Raw genomic sequence first — 18,796 nt, 5'->3', positions numbered from 1 at the left:
CACCACAGTTGGGATTCCAGGAATAGCTGGAGGAATTGAAATCCTCATTCCTGGGATGCTCCCACATACTGACCTGGGTTTTTCTGGTAACTAAGGATCCCAGGATACTGGGATGGAAGCCTCAAAGTCCTTGAGTTGGAAGAGGTAATTGTTTCCATAGTGGAGAGTGGCAGAAACTACCAGTGTCCCTCCACTTCCGTTTTCCCTTTGTTCCATAGAACTAACCCCCCAGATTCTAGGTTCTTGGCCATTTAAAATAAATTCTACATTCCAGAATTCCTTGCAGGTAGGTGTCACATGTGACAGAGCTTAGGCCAGTTTGTGTAAGTGGAAGTATAATGTGGCAGTTTCCAGCATTGCCTTTAAATGATAGTTGTGTACAGACATGGTTCCCTTTTTCTAGGTTGATTTCTTCCCCATCCTGCCACCCGCATTACAGATATTATGACTGAAGCTCGAGACTCCTTGTATACTTTCGGGATGATACAACAATGAGCTGGAAGAGCCTGAGCCCATAGAACTCAAGGGCCATTCCCCACTAGCCTGGACTGCCTACCCCCAGCCTTCTGCATGCGTGAGACACCAACTGCTGCCGTGTTTAGGTCACTGTTACTAGGATCCTCTGTTACTCACCGCTGACTCAGTCCTAATTAATACAGTAGGAAATGCCTTTAATCCCAAGAAAAGTTAGGATTCAATATAAATACACTAAAATGACTCAAACATGTGAATGCTGCTGGGGCACTGGTGATAAAGGTCATCACGGTAGTTCCGGAAAGAAATGACGTGATGGTGGGTGTTGGGAATGGGGTCAAGCATGTAGAGCTGAAGAGCTAACACGGGATTGAGAAGTATTAGAAGTGATTGGAGGATGGCAGGGGAAATGAAAGAATAAATGATGACACCTAGTTTTGAGGCTTGAACTTGAGTACTTGGTGGTGCTAATTGCTGAGAAGGAGAAAACTGGGGCATGGGGGAAGGAGCAAATTAAGAGGTCTGTTTTGGACAAGTTTGGGTTTTTTAAAAGCAATTTTATTGCAATATATTCACATGCCATACAATCCATTTGAAGTGTACATTCAGTAGCTTTTGGTATAATCACAGAGTTGTACATTCATTACTGCAATCAGTATTAGAGCTTTCATCACTCCAAATAGAAAAACCCCCTAGTCCTCAGCAGTTACCTCTCAAGCCCTCTATCCCTGCCTGTCATGCATAGCCGCTAATCCAATTCCATCGCTGCAAATCTATCCGTGGTTACAGTTTATAGTAAATGGAGTCAAACAATATTCAGTACTTTGTTGGACAAGTTAAGTTTGAAATACTTTTATACATCCAAGTAGAAATGTAGGCAATTAGATACAGAAACCTGTATCTGGACATAGATATTTTGAAGCTATTAAAAGACTTGGAGCTAGATAAATTCATCTAATTAGAGATGGAGGACCCTGATCTGAGTGCTTCTGCACCCCAGTTAGACGTCAAAGCAGAAGTCGGAGAACACTTAGGAGCTGCTGCTAAAAGTAAGAGAAAAACAAGGCTCTGGAGTCCTGGAAGCCAAGAGAGGAGACTGAGCAAATGGGCAAACTTGTCAAAGGCTGCTGAAAAGTGGAAAAAGACAGAGAAGGATCTACTAAGTTTGGCAGTGAGAGCCATTAAGATGACCGCGACACTCTGAATTGGCTCAGAGTGCCTGCATAAGGAGGCTGGGTCTGAGACTCCACCCCTGAAAGCTATTCCCCAGAACACTCGAGTCCTTTGCTTTCTGCAGGGAAACTTTCTTTTTGACAAAGGCATAGCCAGTCAAATATACATTCACTCTCAAATCTAGATAGCAAATCCTTTCATATCCAGCTCACCAAAATCTCTCACTGACTGAATCCTCTGAAATCTACCATTTCCAAAGAAGATCTTTACTTGCTGGTAAAGTTCCCCTTGTATTCACTCCATTTAGTTGAAATGTCTATGGCTACTCATTCATGGTCTTGAAAATTAAATTCTCCTCTTTAATGAATATTCCTGTATTAATGTACTTATTCCAGGTTTGGTCTTAACCATCTAAATGTGTAGATGAATCTATTTAAAATGGCTTTTAAAAATAGTATAGGGAGCCCTTTCTAAAAGATCAGTGTTCCCACCAGGGTATAGAACAGTCTGAAGCAAATGGAAATAAGTAAGCTTAATTCAAATATGTTCGATTCCATTTTGTTGGGTTCCACAGATATTTATACATTATAATGAGATTGTATTGTGGTTATGTAGAGCAGAGGCCTCCCAGGGGAAGACAGTAGACAATCACAGAGAAGGGAGAGGAAAAGAGGGAGAGAACATGCTGCGTCTACTGGGGAATTTTTTCGTAGGTGGAGGTTATACAGGAAGGGAGGCAGAGCCAAAGTCTGTGGCACAAGTTGCTGAGCAGTTACTTTGAAAGAGAGGAAGCCCATCTGAGAGCCAGGTGTAGCCCGAGAGACAGGAAGTATTGGGGCAGCACGATGGGCCCTGGCACTGACCCTAATATGACATCAGGTTTGAGGTCAGTTCCTGGGCAGCAAAATTACACGGAAGCTCTAGATAAAATGTAGTCAGTTTCCTAGACCTTTGGCTTCCAGTAGTGGGAGAGTATTTGCTCCTAGAGGGTGGCTGTGGCAGAGATTACAGCAGAGCAATTACTGGGCGCAGGGTCCCAAGTGTCAGAGGGAGATGGTGACATGAGCACAGCTCCACTCCCTCCATGCAACAAGGAAGGGCAGCAAATTGGCAAAGGAAGGGGAGTAGGCAGATAGAAGAAAGGATACTACCTAGCTCGGAAAAGATGGCAACTGGCTTTTATGAACACAGGGAGAAGTCAGTAGCCTCTGGCCTAGGTGAACATGCATAATAGTCATAGAGCTAGCTCTTTCAACTAAAGCCCCAGTGAGTTATGACACAGCTCCTGGGGCACTCCACAACAGCTAAGGACCAAGTCTCCTTTCTGCAAGGTTAGGACCAGATAAGAAAGAAAATTTCCTGCGATTAAAAAAAACAATGTAGGGATTTGAATCTCTGGACTGACAATGTGATAGCCAGATCCTGAGCCTCAACAGACTCCAGCACCTACAATCTGATTTATTGGACTTACCACACTCAGCTAAGATGGAGGTGAAGAAGGACAACCACCACACCATGGAGCCTAGAGTGATTACAACTGAAAATGGGAGGATTGCATCCAGCATCCAGGTGGAATCTGAGCCTCCTCTTGACATAAAGGTGCAATGGACACAACCAATCCAGTGTCCACATAGAAGAGGTGGCATTGGATTGGGAAAAGTGGACATAATGGACAAAGGGTATGGGGAAAGGCAGGAAGAGATGAGAGGTGGAGGCGTCTTCGGGACATGGAGCTGCCCTGGATGGTGCTTCAGAGGTAATCACCGGACATTGTAAATCCTCACAGGGCCTACATGATGGAATAGAGGAGAGTATGGGCCATGATGTGAACCAATGTATATGAGGTGCAGAGGTGCCCAAAGATGTACTTACCAAATCCAATGGATGTGTCATGATGATGGGAACGAGTGTTGTTGGGGGGGGGGGGAGAGGGGGGGTGGGGGGGTGGGGTTGAATGGGACCTCACATATATATTTTTAATGTAATATTATTACAAAGTCAATAAAAAATAAAAAAATTAAAAAAAAAACAAAAAAAAACCAATGTAGTAATATATGTATGCGTGTGTGTGTGTGTAGCATCTATATTTCAAATAAAAATTTTTAAAAATTAAGTATACAGTTCAACAGGATTAATTGCTTTTTACAATGTTTTGCTACCATTACCACTTCCTTATCACCCCAAACAAACTCTATACCCATTAAGCAACAATTCCCCATCTCCCCTCCTCCAGGTCTCTGGAAACCACTCATCTTCTGTCTCTGTGAATTTGTTTATTCTGGATATTTTATACAAGTGGAATTGAAGTCAGCTAGTAAGATAGGCAATCAATATATGGATCTGGACACTGGCAAGAAGTCCACATGGACATCAAAAATCCCAAGATGGCTGCTGGAAGACCCTTCCCCCACTCCTCTTCCCCCCCACAAGATTCTGCCATTCAGAACAAGATTTCCTCCAGAAGACAGGAGAAGCCCCAGATAGTCCCCAAGGACTTTATCGCTGGGCCTTCATGGGGGATTGATGGGTGGGATAATCAGTGAAAATAGTAAACAGCTGGGACTCCTCCTATGCCATTAGCAAAGGGTGGAATAATTAACAGTTCAAAAAGCAGGTTCAAGGCCTGAACTGCTCTCTCTCGCCTTTGGACCCCTCTTCCTTCCTTCTGTGCCCTGCTCTTGCTGTTTTTTCTCACCATAATGGCCATGCAAGTAAAACCTGGGCATTTATAATCTATAATGGGGAATTGTAGTCTGTAAATGCACCCGCTTTATCACTTTTCAGACTTTTCAGCCCCTTCCTCTCTACCTGGGACCCATGTTCTGTTATTTTCTCCCATTTCTCTTCCTTCCCTACCTGAATAAATTACTTGCCTAACTCACCCATCGTGCTCTTGAAATTAATTTCTGCACCGTAGTCAAAAACCTAGACAAAATCTGGTGACAGAATCATACCATATGTTCCTTTTGTGTCTTCCTGTTTCACTCAGCATGATGTCTTCAAGGTTCATCCATGTTGTAGCAAGAATCAGAACTTCATTCCTTTTTTGGTTGAATAATATTCCACTGTATGTATATATCACATTTCTTTATCCATTCATCTATTGATGGACACGGGCTGTTTCCTCCTTTTGGCTATTGTGAATATTGGTGCTATTAATATAGACTCTGTGTGAATTCAAACTTATCTAATTCTGTATCCAAGGGTATCTAGTTTCTAGAAAGCCAGTTAAGTGATATAGGCCCTAGAGGCTTTAAATATTCAGAAAGGATGTAGACTGAATGCATATTCAAAGTTACATCCAGACAGAATGTGGGCAATATGTTAATTCAAGCTTACCAGGAATGTAGGTGATACGTTAATTCAAGTTCACTTGGAATGTAGGCAATACGTTAATTTAAGCTTAGCTGGTATTCAAACGAACCCCTAAACCTCTCCTGGCCCCACCCCTGTGTCTCTTGTATAAAAATAACCTGATATCCCTACTGAGGCTTGGCTTTTTGAATAGGAGTCTGCTGGGCCTGGCCAGTTGTAATAAACCTTGCTTCTCAGAGATTCCTGAGTCTTAGCCTTCAATACGTGATTACTGAATCCTCTCTGTTTCCACTACATTTCCTGGGAGCTCATCTGGGATTGCAACGAAGGCCAGAGATGGCAGCATTTCATTGACCCCCTCAGACGCCACCGAGAAAGCAGGGAGGACTCAGGGGAATCCCCAGCCCAAGGCGCTCCTGGATCCCTTTTAGTCCAGAAAGAGGTTGTGGCCTCCACCAGAGCCCTCCTGGGAAAAAACCGGATGCACTGAAGGGTCTAAAAGGGAATCCTGAGAATGAAAAAGGAACTCCACATGCCAGACAGGTAAGACCCCCAGGGGCATAGTTTAAGAAAAGCCTAACTGTAAATGTTAGAAGTGGGGGCCTGATCAACTCCCAAGGGGATCCTAGTACCCCCAAAATTCAGGAGGAAGCCATCTTCTCTAGGTCTGAAAAGAAAAAAATGTCTGATGTTTGGTTTTAGCTGACTGCGGGTTAGCATCTGGTTTGCCTGCACTAAGATAGTGAAGATTTGGTTACAGTGGGAGAGGCATTGATGGGTTTTAGTCCCACTCCCTACCTCACTTTAAGAAAAAGGACTGCTGTCTCTTGTGCCTTTATTTTGGCTGCTTTTTCTCTCTTTCTGCTGCCATTAGAAATGAGGCGTCAGTATCCAGTGCTTTCCACTGGGATGCATCCTAAAGGATTGGTCTAAATTTGAAAGATCTTGGTTACAGAACAATGAATTGTTTTTTGTGATAAAACTTAATCTGAATATGAATTTAGCAAGGGAGAAGTTTAGTCAGAAATGTCTTTTAATTTTAATGCTGGATTGCAATTAACCTTGTTTTATAAACAGCAAGGGTAGGCAAAGAATCCTGTTAGAAGTTCCCCCTCACTAAAGTTGCAATAATTAACTAGATGTAACTCAGTTCCTCCTGATATGCATTAAAGATAAGCCTCCTCCCCCCATAGCCTACGATGGCACTTCCCAAAAGTTAAACGAAGAAACCTCCTGAAAATAAAAGTAGAAAGTAGAAAACTTGGAAACGGCCACACCAGAGAAATGAAAATTATGAGCCAGATGGGCTTTGTATTTCTGCCTGTGTGCCATGGCTCTTTAGTGTTTGTCCATTTATTTGATGCCAGTGTATGTTTTCATGCCTCCAGATAGTGGTATTGAGTTGTATGAAACGGTAAACTTTGGAAAGGCTGGAACTCAGGGACACCAGGCCAGTCAACTAAAAGGGTGTCTCTTCATTCTTCTTAGAATGATAAGCACAGCTTCTGGCTTGCCAGTGGGTTCCCCATGGGAATCTCTTCTCAGGAATTGGGAAGTTCTGCCTGCTGCTGCTGGTCCACATGGCCACAGAGCAGCCACTGTGTGGAACCCTGAACTCCAGTTAAACCAACATAAAAAGAATGGGAACAGATAGATCTGAGACCTTGAAACCTTATGTTGTGTCTCCTTAAAGAAATGAGGAAATAAACCTCAAACTTCTCAGTTCAAACTCAGTCATGCCTATAAAAGGTGTGAATAGTAATCAAAATAAAGAAACCTCATGTGCCATCAATTAAGGTCAAAGAATTCCTAGAAATGCTAAAGATATAAAATTCTTCTGTTTTAATCTGTGCATAACCTTGTGTTCAACTTTGAAATCTGTTTAACTTGGTCAGTTTGCTTGTGCCTAGGAAAACAGATTTGGGGTTCACCTATTACAAGTTGGATAACGGTGAAAGGTAACCTGAAAATGAATCTTTAAATGCCAACACTGTCTTGCTAGTGGATTTAATGCATAAATCACAAGTGAAATTTATTTAATTGCAGGAAAAGCAGAAAAATTACACAAAGTTGTTACTAATAAAATTGTTTTAATTCCATAGTTAATAAAGTTACCCAAATTGATTTTTTTATGTTTCTTTTTTTTATTCATTTAAAAAAAAATTACATTAAAAAAATATGAAGTCCCAGTGAACCCCACCCCCCACCCCCTACTCCCCCCACAGCAACACTCTCTCCCATCATCATGACACATCCATTGCATTTGGTAAGTACATCTCTGGGCATCGCTGCACCTCATGGTCAATGGTCCACATCATAGCCCGTACTCTCCCACGTTCCATCCAGTGGGCCCTGGGGGGATCTACAATGTCCCGTAATTGTCTGTGAAGCACCACCCAGGACAACTCCAAGTCCCGAAAATGCCTCCACATCTCATCTCTTCCTCCCATTCCCCACACCCAGCAGCCACCACACCAATGCCACACCAATGCCACACCAATGCCACATTTTCTCTGTGGACATTGGCTTGGTTGTGTCCATTGCACTTCTATGTCAAGAGGGGGCTTAGATTCCACATGGATACTGGATGCAATACTCCTGCTTTCAGTTGTAGGCACTCTAGGCTCCATGGTGTGGTTGACATTCCTCAACTCCATGTTAGCTGAGTGGGGTAAGTCCAATAAATCAGAGTGTAGGAGTTGAAGTCTGTTGAGGTTCAGGGTGTGGCTATCATATTGTCAGTCCAGAGATTCAAATCCCCTAGATATATCTTAAACCCCAGAACCAACTACAATTCCAGTAAAGTAGCATGAAAGTCTTGTGAAAAGAGATCCCATCTGAGTCCAGTTCCATCACGCAGAAACACCAGCTCCAAATTGATTTTAAGTAAAAACTTTCTAGAAACTAAGAGTTAAAATAATTGTATAAGTACCTTTATGTGTAAAACAGTAAAAAAATAAAAAAAAAATTAATAACTGAAATTATGACAATGGAGTAGATGTGGCCTAGATTTCAGCTATTGTAATGGCAAGCTTAAATGAATTTACCTCTGTTTATGGCCTATCTAGTGCTTACTATAGGAATGGTAATTATACTTATACTTATCTTTAATTATTATTTTATAACTAACTTCACCTAGCCCCTAGACTTCAACTGTTGTGATGGTCATTATAAACTGAGTTTGCCTTTGTTTATGTTTACTGCAAGTCTGGCCCCACCTCTTGCCTCTGCTTACTGTTCTGAAGCAAAGAAAAATTGTATCATAACATTGGAAACATTTTGGTTATAAGCCATTAATTAAGAAAGCCACAAAGGGGGAAACTGCAAACTCCTAATCTGGAGAAGCCCGCAAAGAAAAGCCTTCAGGGAGATTTTTCAAGTGTTGTTTTACAGTTGAACTTGTTTTGTAAAAAAAAAAGTTTTAAGTAACTAAGTTGCGCTTCCATGTCAAACTATTCATGTCTGCCTATTTGCTCAGTGTATATCTTCATATACCAGAATAATATCAAATTAACAAATAATTCTTTTTAAAAAACTATTCAAATTGTTAAAAATTAAATATGCAGTTATATATATAATAAATATTCCTAGAACCCAAATTAGGCTAAGCAGTATGGAAAGGTCATATAGAAATCTGAATATAGAAACTATTAGGAAAGGGCAAAAAAATTTTTTGAGCTCTTTGACGTGCCCAGCCCCTAGGCCTTCTCTTTGCAAGAGCTCTGAGGGAGGGGCCAGTTTGGGCAGATTAAAACTCTGTCTTCTAGGCTGGGGAATGAAGTCAGTTCTTCCTGTAGTTCCCCATTTTAAACCTTTTAACAGCCTTAAATAAGGGTAATTACTAATCCTATTACCAAAGTTCAGTAAAGTAAAGGAAAAGTCCTTGAAAGCTATGAAAAGAGCCTTACTAAATTATAATTAAAACAAATTAAATAATTATAATATATCCCAGAGCCTAGAAGTCAGTATGTTTTTAAGATTATTCACAGTTTTAGAATTTTATCAAAGACAAGAAATTTTGACCCCCTGTAAAGAAATAAAAAAAAAATTCTTTGTATATACTGTAACAGTTTCAATTTATTTAGCCTGGGTGTTATCTCTCTGGTTTATAAAACATCAAGTTAATAAATTAACATTATGTATATTGTCTTTAATATGACAATATTCTAAGTTCATACCTAATAAAATTAAGTTGAAGAAATGTAAATTTGCCCTCTCCTAAATTCATAAGGTAAAATCCATTGGTTGCTAATGTTATCTATCTAAGGTAAATTAACCAGTCTAAGTAGTTGTGTTTAATTATAAAAAGTTTGTAAGAGCATTTCCCAAATTGAAGCATTTGAATGGCTAGTTCTAAAAAGCCATTATTAATTAAAAACTTAAATTAATATTAATGGCAAAAAGTAACTTCATAGCAATAAAACCTGTCTGGAAGTCACCTCAATGTGCATATTCAAGTGATGGTAATGGAAAGTTACCTTGATTCCATTGGGAATCTTCAGTTTTCATGTTAAAAGTAGTTTTTTCTCTATTGCTAAAGTAAAATACCTGTATAATTAACATCTTCATGGTAAAAGTGTAGAAGTAAAAAGCAACATACTAAAAGTTCATTTAATACAAAACACGTTGCATTAAAAATGTTTAATAAAAGATATATGAAAATCAACAGATAGACTTTAGCATTGTCAAACTCTCTTGTGCTTTCAAAGCAGGCATCCAATACACTGCAGGGTACTTCTCCATGTAAGTTATTGGCCAGGTTGGTCACTGACCCCTAAAACAATAGAAGTATCTGCTACATCTCTGGTCATGCTCCTGAAGTGGATGGGAACTACTTTGCAGTTTCAAACTCCTGCAGCAGCCAACAATGGCTCAGTACAGCCAAATGGATATCATCTCCAGGCTGGCACTGTTTCATAATGCCAAAGAGTGCTATGCACCAGGCCAGTGAAATACTGGAATCTACTTTCCTAGCTTCTCTATAGGGTCAATGATGCTGCAGCTTCTGTGAAGGACATATGAAGTGGAGCAATGAGTACTGTGAGTAGAACTTAAACACAATTGGCACTATAGCTTGCTCCCATGAAGAGATAGCCTATGGTATTGCAAACCTGAAACTTAAAGCTATTAATTGTAGGTCAAGGAGAAACTTATGCATTGAGTAGTACATTAATTAGTATTAAATACTGTTCCTATATCCTATTCTAAATATATGTCTGATGATTATGGTAATACTTCTAGTAAATCATATGCAAAAGAACATTGAACATGTTAAAAGTCCTGGTCAACTTCATTTTCTAAGTAATTAATAAACATGTCTGTGAAAAAAAAAATAGCCACCTTGCCTAAAAACAGTGGGTCCAACAGCCCTTTTAATTAAAAACCATCAAATTAACTTGGGGCAACCCTCACAATCTTTACCCCACACCACGTGAAGGATGTGTTTGAGCCCAGGACCACCACAGCTTACAGGTAGCCAATTAATACTGTCCCCTGCTCCCACCCTGCCTTTCGCTTCCTTACACTTTGCCCGCCTGTTCCTCGTAACCTCCCTGTATTATGGCCCTTCTCAGCAGCAGTTTGTGCTGCTGCCTCCCTCCGCCCCTCCTCCCAGCCACTGTTATCTTCCCCCTCCCAGCCGATCGCTGTTCTCCCCGCCTCATTTCAACCGCCCTCATCCCGTATCCGCCCCGGCACAACCTCGGAAACAACCCCCTCTGCCATCAATGGCTTACGTCATAAACCGCAGGTCCGCCCTTGCCTCTGCAGCCAATCCTCAGCTGCCCCGCGGACATGCCCCTCCCACAACCTCCCCGCCTCCATGACACTATAAAACCCCATGTACTTCCCGAATAAAATCAGACCTGCGCATAGACCTCGTCTCCGTGGTTTTTCCTCCATCGAACCGCGCGTCCCCCAAGCCTTGAGCCGCCCGCTGCCGCCCCGGTCAGGCCGTGGCGTAGGCCCGATCCCCGGCAGCGACTCGCCTGCAGTGACCCGCCTGCAGTGCCGCAGCGGAGGCCAACAAATACATACCAGGCTCAGTTACTAAAAACCCCCGAGGTGCAGATAAGGGTATGTGAAACTCTCAACCTAGCCACCCTACTACTGTAGAGGCCCAAAGTTAGATCCTGAAGAACCCCTTCTCCACTTCTGCCTTGAGACTCTTTACCAAAACTACTCAAGCAGGCCTGATCTAAAGGATGAGCCTCTTGTGAACCCAAACATTAAATGGTTCAGAGATGAAAGCAGTTTTATTAAGAAAGGAATTAAAGAGGCAGGTTATGCAGTGGTTTCTCAATTTAAAACCATAGAGGCCAGAGTTCTTCCCCCAAAACTTCAACCCTGAAAGAAGAGCTAATTGCCCTTACCCGAAGTTTAAAGCCAGCAATGGAAATATGCTTTCCTCATCCTTCACACTCACTCTGCTGTGTAACGAGAATAAGGTTTGCTTACTAACAGTAGGTCAACTATTAAACACACACAAAAATCCTAGATTTACTTAGATGCCATACTGTTACCTCAGAAAATAGCAGTTAAGCATTATCCAGGGCATCAGAAAACAAACATGCTATAGCAAAAAGAAATGCTCAAGCTAATGCAGCTGCTGAAGCAGCAGCATAAACCCAGGCTTCCCTCCTATCCTTTATTCCAGAACTTGTACCAGTTCTTGAAGTTCCACAGTATACCCAGGATAAACAAACCAGGACAGCTAGCTTGGGGTTCACCCTGGAAACGGATAGGTGGCTTGTTAAAAATATTCAAGTCTACCTGCCAGGAGAAGGGCAGTGGAAAGTCCATCAGGAACTCATCTGGGGAGGAATGCCCTAATCAGCCTAATCACAGGGGTTTTCAAAAAACAAAGCCTGGTAAAAACAGCCAAAGAAATTACCAGGAGTTGCTCAATTAAAGCCAAAATATAAAAACTGTGCTCTGTAGTTCTGATCACTCCCACAGCTATTAAAGCTAAAGGAGTGTCCAGCTTGGTGCACTAATCCTGAATAAAGTCAGCTACCCAAGAGAGTGCCAGTTCACCAGAAGCACCTGATGGAACACACAAGTGTCACTCATGGACAGCCTGAGATACCTCTTCAAAAGACAAAGCTAAGTAGTGTCTGTGTCAAAATCAACTGTTTCTTCTTACTCTAGCCCAGATGCCTATTGCTAGGAAAAAGGCAAACCAAACTTCCCTTTAAAAACCTTGCCTCTTTTCATTTCCTTTAGTTTAACTGAAAAGAGAAATGCCTCTTCTCATTCCTCTCCTCTACCATAGGAAATGGGATTGACAATTTATACCCAGCCCTGTTGTCAATTGCAATTTCTCTCTGAAGTTAACCAACAGCATAAAATAATAATAATTTAAAAAAAACTATTTCCCACTAACTTTAGGAAAATGCAGACTTTGCAGGCCCCTGACCTTTTTCTACTTCTGTGGTCCAGTGTCCTCCTAGTGGGACCATATATTCTCAAAATTCTAGTTAAGTTTATTTCTTCCTGAATCAACATCTTGTTAGCCATATGAAAACTTCATCCAGCTTCACCCAGGATGCCAGATCCATCTTCCTCCAACCAAGTTAAAGTAGTTTTATACCTTGTCAGGTAGCGCTGACTGCCCCTGACCAGCAGGAAGCAGCTACAGAAAAAAGATCATCTCCCTTCAACACCCCCTTTAAGATTAAAGGTGTAAACTCTCTAAAGGAAAAAAATGGAACAGCCTAAAAAGACAGGAAATTGGTAGACAGATCTGGAACCTAGCAAAAAATCTCCCCAAGATTCCACCACTCAGAAGAAGACTTCCTCCAAAAGTCAAGAGAAGCCTGGATGTTGCCAGAGACTTTATCATTAAGCCTTCCTGAAAAAATTTAATGGGAAAAATAAGGAGTCAAGATAGTGAAAGCTTAAACTTCTCCCATGCTTTCATCGTACTTCCCTGCTTCCTCCCCTTAATAATAACTAGAGTATGCACTTTAATAAATAATGCAGTAAGAACACAGACAGCAGCCCACCTCATAACTCCAAAAATAGTGATGACAAAGCTTAACAAACTTAGGCAAGGCATCAAAGGGGGGATATAACATAGCCTATGCATGAATTCAAACTTATCTAATTCTGTGTCTAAGTGTGCCTAGTTTCTAGAAAGTCAATTAAGTGATATAGGCCCTATAGGCTTTAAATATTCAGAAAGGATGTAGATTGAATATGTATTCAAAGTTACATCCGGATGGAATGTGGGCAATATGTTAATTCAAGCTTACCTGAAATGTAGGCGATATTTTAATTCAAGCTTAACTGGTATTCCAATGAACCCCTAAACCTCTCCTGGCCCCACCCCATGTGTTTCTTGTATGAACATAACCTAAAACCCCTACTTGGGGCTTGGCTTTTCTATTGTTACCAAGTTTAGTACTGTTAAAAGAATAGCTTTTCATACAGTTCAGGATCTTACAGTGTTATTGAGCAATTCATAAATGGGTCAGTATCCTGGAGAGGGTTTGGGTTGGTCCTCGGCTGGGTTCATTCGCTTAGTGCACCAGAATAGATGGACATACTGAACTAGGCTGGAAGGAAGAATGGCTTTATTCACCAATGGGAGAGTCAGTCTCACTCATCTGCAGAAATTCTAATATTTTATAACAATAGGATGCTCATGAATAATTGAGGTAGAGTGTGCAGAGGTTCTTTCATTAGTAAACATTAAGTGGCTGAACAGGATGGGGGTGGGTACCAAACCAGGATGAATCATAAAGTTACAATCTTTCTCAGAGATCAAGGCATCTGAGAGAGGTGGGGGATACTGAAAACAAAGGTCAGCTACGGGAAGCAGACTTGGCTCAATGGTTAGAGCGTCTGCCTACCACATGGGAGGTCCACAGTTCAAAGCCAGGGCCTCCTTGACCTGTGTGGAGCTGGCCCATATGCAGTGCTGACATGCACAAGGAGTGCCATGCCACACAGGGGTGTCCCCCATGTGGGGGGCCCATGTACAAGGTGTGTACCCCATAAGGAGAGCCACCCAGCATGAAAGTAAGTTCAGCCTGCCCAGGAGTGGCACCACACACATGGAGAGCTGACGCAGCAAGATGACACAACAAAAAGAGACACAGATTTCTGGTGCTGCTGACAAGAATAGAAGCAGACACAGAAGAGCACATAGCGAATGGACAGAGAACAGACAACCTGTGGGGGGGAGGGGAGAGAAATTTTAAAAAAGAAAAGGTCAGCTACAAGGTTTTTTATTATGCATGTCAAACAGAAGACTGTGGTCTGGTCACCCTTTCATATACAAAGGTAAGGTCTGTTTGGAATAATCATTATAATAGCAGATACAAGTGGCCATATACTAACATTCTCCTGGAATAATCATTACAATGGCAGGTTTTAATATCTGAAAAAAGGTTGATATCTGAAATACCGAAACTCACTACACTGACTTCACCCTTTGTTTCAGGAATTTCAGATATCAAGCTTTGGCTATTTTATAATTACTTGAAAGTAATATAGCCTGTGCATGAATTCAAAATTATCTAATTCTGTATCCAAGTGTGCCTAGTCTCTAGAAATCCAATTAAGTGATTTAGGCCTTATAGGCTTTGAATGTTTCGAAAGGATGTATATTTAAAGTTTCATCCAGACAGAATGTGGGCAAGATGTTAATTCAAGCTTACCTGGAATGTGGGGAATATGTTAATTCAGGACCTATCTGGTACTCAGATAAACACCTAACAAGGAAAAGTCGTTTTCTTTCATAAAAGCACCGTTTGACTCCCCACCCTTATATCGTCTGTATAAAAAGGACCCAAAACTCTATTCGGGGCTCGGTTTTTATCAGGACAGGAGTCCACTGAGTCTGACTGGTCAAAATAAATCATCTTCCTTCTCAGAGTTCTCGTGTCCTGGCCTTCGATACCACGTACACCTGACTTCTCTGCTACTACAGAAGTAAAAAGGCACCTATATAATTATTCAGTAATTATAATTATTTGTTAATTCTTAACCCTTGGTTACAAAGTTTCAGTACAATGCCTTAATATTTAAGCTATACTGTTTTTGTTTTTAGTGCTAAAATCCCATCCAGAAAGTAGATGGAACTTGTGTAGAGGGGGTTGAAAGAGGTCACTTATATAGTGCAAACCCTGAAACAAGTGAGGAATTGATCTGATTGGCTGAAGTTACATTTCCATTTTACACAGGGGGAAGGGCTTACAAAGTTGCAAGCAGGTGTACAAGGATTAGTATGGTATTACTTTACCATTCTGATACACTATATTTACAGCAGTGAAACTGGTTTATTTCCAGGTGTTGCTCATCTGTAATTCTTTAGGTTGTGTTCCATTTTCTCAGAAAGACAATTGTTTTTATCTTCTAGATAATTTCTTCTTGCCCAATGTAAAAGGCCATTTTGTTTAACAATACAAAAAGTATAAATTAGGGTAAATGTGCCTTCAAGAACTTAGAAAACATTAATCCTTCCTTATCTAGCCAAGTCATAAAAAAGGCACTCCCACAGGCTCTGGAGGCTTTGCAGAGACTGATCTATAAACCCTAACCAGAAAAGGGCTAAATGCACTTTTTTGTCTGAGCTGCCTGCCTTACTTGCTGAGGGTTTGGGCGCTTAGAGTCTGGGTGCTATTAGATATAATTCCCCTTCTAGGATACAGCTTACAGGTCAGAAAGAGACACACCTAAAGAGATGTCAATCCACTCCAGTGCTGGTGTCGGAGTCATCAGCTAAAGTGCAACTCTCACAGGCTCTGATAGAGGCACATTTAAACCATACTAAAGCCCAAGAAGTGTTGGATTTCTCTAGGTTCTTGGCTACATTCCATAAAAGAATTTAAGAACATGCCAGTTAATTAGCCTGGTAAAAAGAATTTATTGGGAAATAGGGAAAAGAACAGAGCTTGCTGAGTTATAGGAGTGAAGGATAGAAATACTGATGTGGGCTGTGGGTGGGAGGCTGTGCATCTCTTCGTAGATAACCTGAGCTGTATATGTCCTGAGCTGTGCGTATGGGACAGTAAGAGCCGCAGCCCTGCCCTTGCTAACTATGGCAACAACTCCAGTTCTGGAAAAACAATTTTGCAATGCAGACTCTATAAACTTTAAATATTCAGGGAAAATGCAAACCAAATGTGCTAAAAGCTTACTTACAATAATGTAATAGATTTATGTTAATTCAAGCTTATTGAGCACTGAAACAAAGAACCATTTGGCCCTTTCTCTGTATAAAAAGAACTCAAAAATCTTGTCTAGGGCTTGGGTTTGAAACAGAAAGCTCCTGAGTCCGGCTGGTCATAAATAAATTACTTTTTTCTTCCCAAAATTATAAGTCCTGGCCTTTTCATACGCAAATAATTGAACCTCTCTCGATGTCTACAACATTACACACCAAGATTTGATGCATGCTCCTCTAGGCAGAGAGAGCAAAATCTGCCTTATATGGTTACATTTTAAACTATTAATTATTCCCCCCTTTGCTATGCTAAGGGAAGGGGCCCCAGCTGTTATTGGTTACCCTACAAATGGTGGGGCCAATGGTGATCGACTGTTTAGACTATCTGAGGCCTCCCCTAGGCCAGGAAAGTGTCCCAGCTGGGACCTCAAGGTCGGGGTTAAGGTTTTGGTGGGGTCTTGCAGCCAAATTGTTTGTCAGCCATGTTGTCTACTGGGCCAGCCACTTTCCCCCTTTTACTATACTAACCTGCCTCAACATGAAATTGCCATTTTTGTAGGTTAAAAAAAATGTTCAGTGGTCAAAATCTGACAAACAAATTTCCCATTTTTAGGTCAAATGTTGGCAATTTTATGTGGTTCAACCTAACAAAGTGATTAAAATTTAAGCATGATTCAAAAAAAAAAAATTCCAAACTTTAAATAATATAACCTTTAAGGCAATCCATGAAACAAAATGTAAGGCTGCAATACTTAACAAAGGTCAGTTAGAAGGTTTTTCATGTTACACAGAGGAAGGTGGAGTGGTCACCATTTAACAGAAATGTTCATATACAAAGGCAAGACCTATCAGGAACAATCATCGTGATGGCAGGTTTTTAGTAGAAGTGGCCGCATACAAAGGGTGAGGTCTGTGCAACCAGTTTCAGTAATTTTAGATATCAACCTTCCACTATTTGATAATGAACTGGAAGGAAAAATGCATCTATGTAATAATTTTGTAATCATAATTATTTGCTGATTCTTAACCCTTGGTTATAGGAAGAAAAATATACATATTTTCTATTTTAATACATATTAGATTGCCTTCCACCCAAATTGTTCTAATTTACACTTCCACAAAACAGTGCATGAGAAAGGCTATTTCCTCTCACCCTTGTCAGTACTGAGTTATGTTGATTTTAATTTCTGTCAATCTGATAGGTGAAAAGTATCACTTGGTTGTTTTTACTGTATTTCTTTGATATTTAGCAGGTTGAACATTTTTTATTATGTTTCTTACCTATATTCTTTAGTGACTTGGTGTTGAATTCCTTTGTTCATTTGTCAATTGGGACATTCATTTTGTGATGAATATATACAGTGCTCTCTCTATGTATAACAAACATTAATGTTTTGCCTGTCCCTGTGAGTTTTTTCCTTTTCTTTCTTTACTAGTCCCTCTTATCCTGTTGCCATGGAGAAGTTTTTAATTTTTAAATAGTCAAAGTCATCAAGTTTTTTCTTTATGACTTCTGGTTTTCATGTAATTCTTAGAAAAATCTACCTGCAAATGACCAAAATATTCACCATGTTTTCAACTAGACGTTTTATGGCTTTATTTATTTATTTAGAGTGTTGCTCATCCTGGACTTTATTTTAAAGACATAGAATCAGTTTCATTTTGTTCTCAGTTGTTAGCCAGTTATCTCAACATTTTTCCTTCACTAAATTAGTGACATTGAAATCCCTATGTGAATTTGGGTGTGTTTCTTGGTTCTAGCCTGTTCTATTATCTGTTCCTGCCTATATACCACACCATGTGTAAAAGACTTATAGTGTATTTCACTCTGTGGTAGGGCGGTCTCTCTTCCTTACTCTGCCTTTTCAATATTTATATCAATATTTATATCATTTCCAACCTTACTAGCTGGTTTAGTTTGCCAAAGAACTGCCAATGCAAAGTACCAGAAATGGGGTGTGATGGTTAGGCTAATATGTCAACTCAGTTGTTTGGTCAAGCAAACACTGGGGTAACTATAATATAAGGGCATTTATGGACTTTAGTCACCATTGACTTTACTGAAGTGGTAAATCATAGATAGCTGATTACAATTAAATCAATCAGGGAGATTGACATCAGCAATGAGAGATGCATTATCTAATCATTTAAATACCTTAAAAGGGAAAGTGATTCCAGCATTGAGTGAGAATTTCCCAGCTCATCTCTGGATAGCCAACATCTCCCAGAACTCATCAAGAACCTTCACTGGACTTTCATCGGAGCCCCTGGTATTGTGGGATTTTGTTTAGGTTCTTTGATTATGCTGGAGAAATGAATTTCAAGAGCACGTTGGGTGAGTTAGGCCAGTAATTTATTTAAGTAGGGAAGGAAGAAAAATGGGAGAAAATAACAAATCAGGGGTCCAAGGCAGAGAGGAAGGGGCTGAAAAGTGATAAGAAGAGCTGATTTATAGGCTACAATTAATGGGTTATAAGTTATAAATGCCCAGGTTTTACTTGCGTGGTGATGCGAGCATGGGAGAGGCAGCTGGAGCCTGGGATCAGAGGCAAGAGAGCAGAGGAGAGCAAGAGAGCTCATTCAGGCCTTGTTCCTGGCTTTTGAACTGTTAATTATCCACCCCTTCGCTAATGGCAGGGGAGCAGTTCCAGCTGTTTACAA

Source organism: Dasypus novemcinctus, chromosome 5 (assembly GCF_030445035.2).
Source record: "Dasypus novemcinctus isolate mDasNov1 chromosome 5, mDasNov1.1.hap2, whole genome shotgun sequence".
NCBI lineage: Eukaryota > Metazoa > Chordata > Mammalia > Cingulata > Dasypodidae > Dasypus > Dasypus novemcinctus.
The sequence above is the reverse complement of the archived record's forward strand: the minus strand, read 5'-3'. Positions refer to the sequence as shown.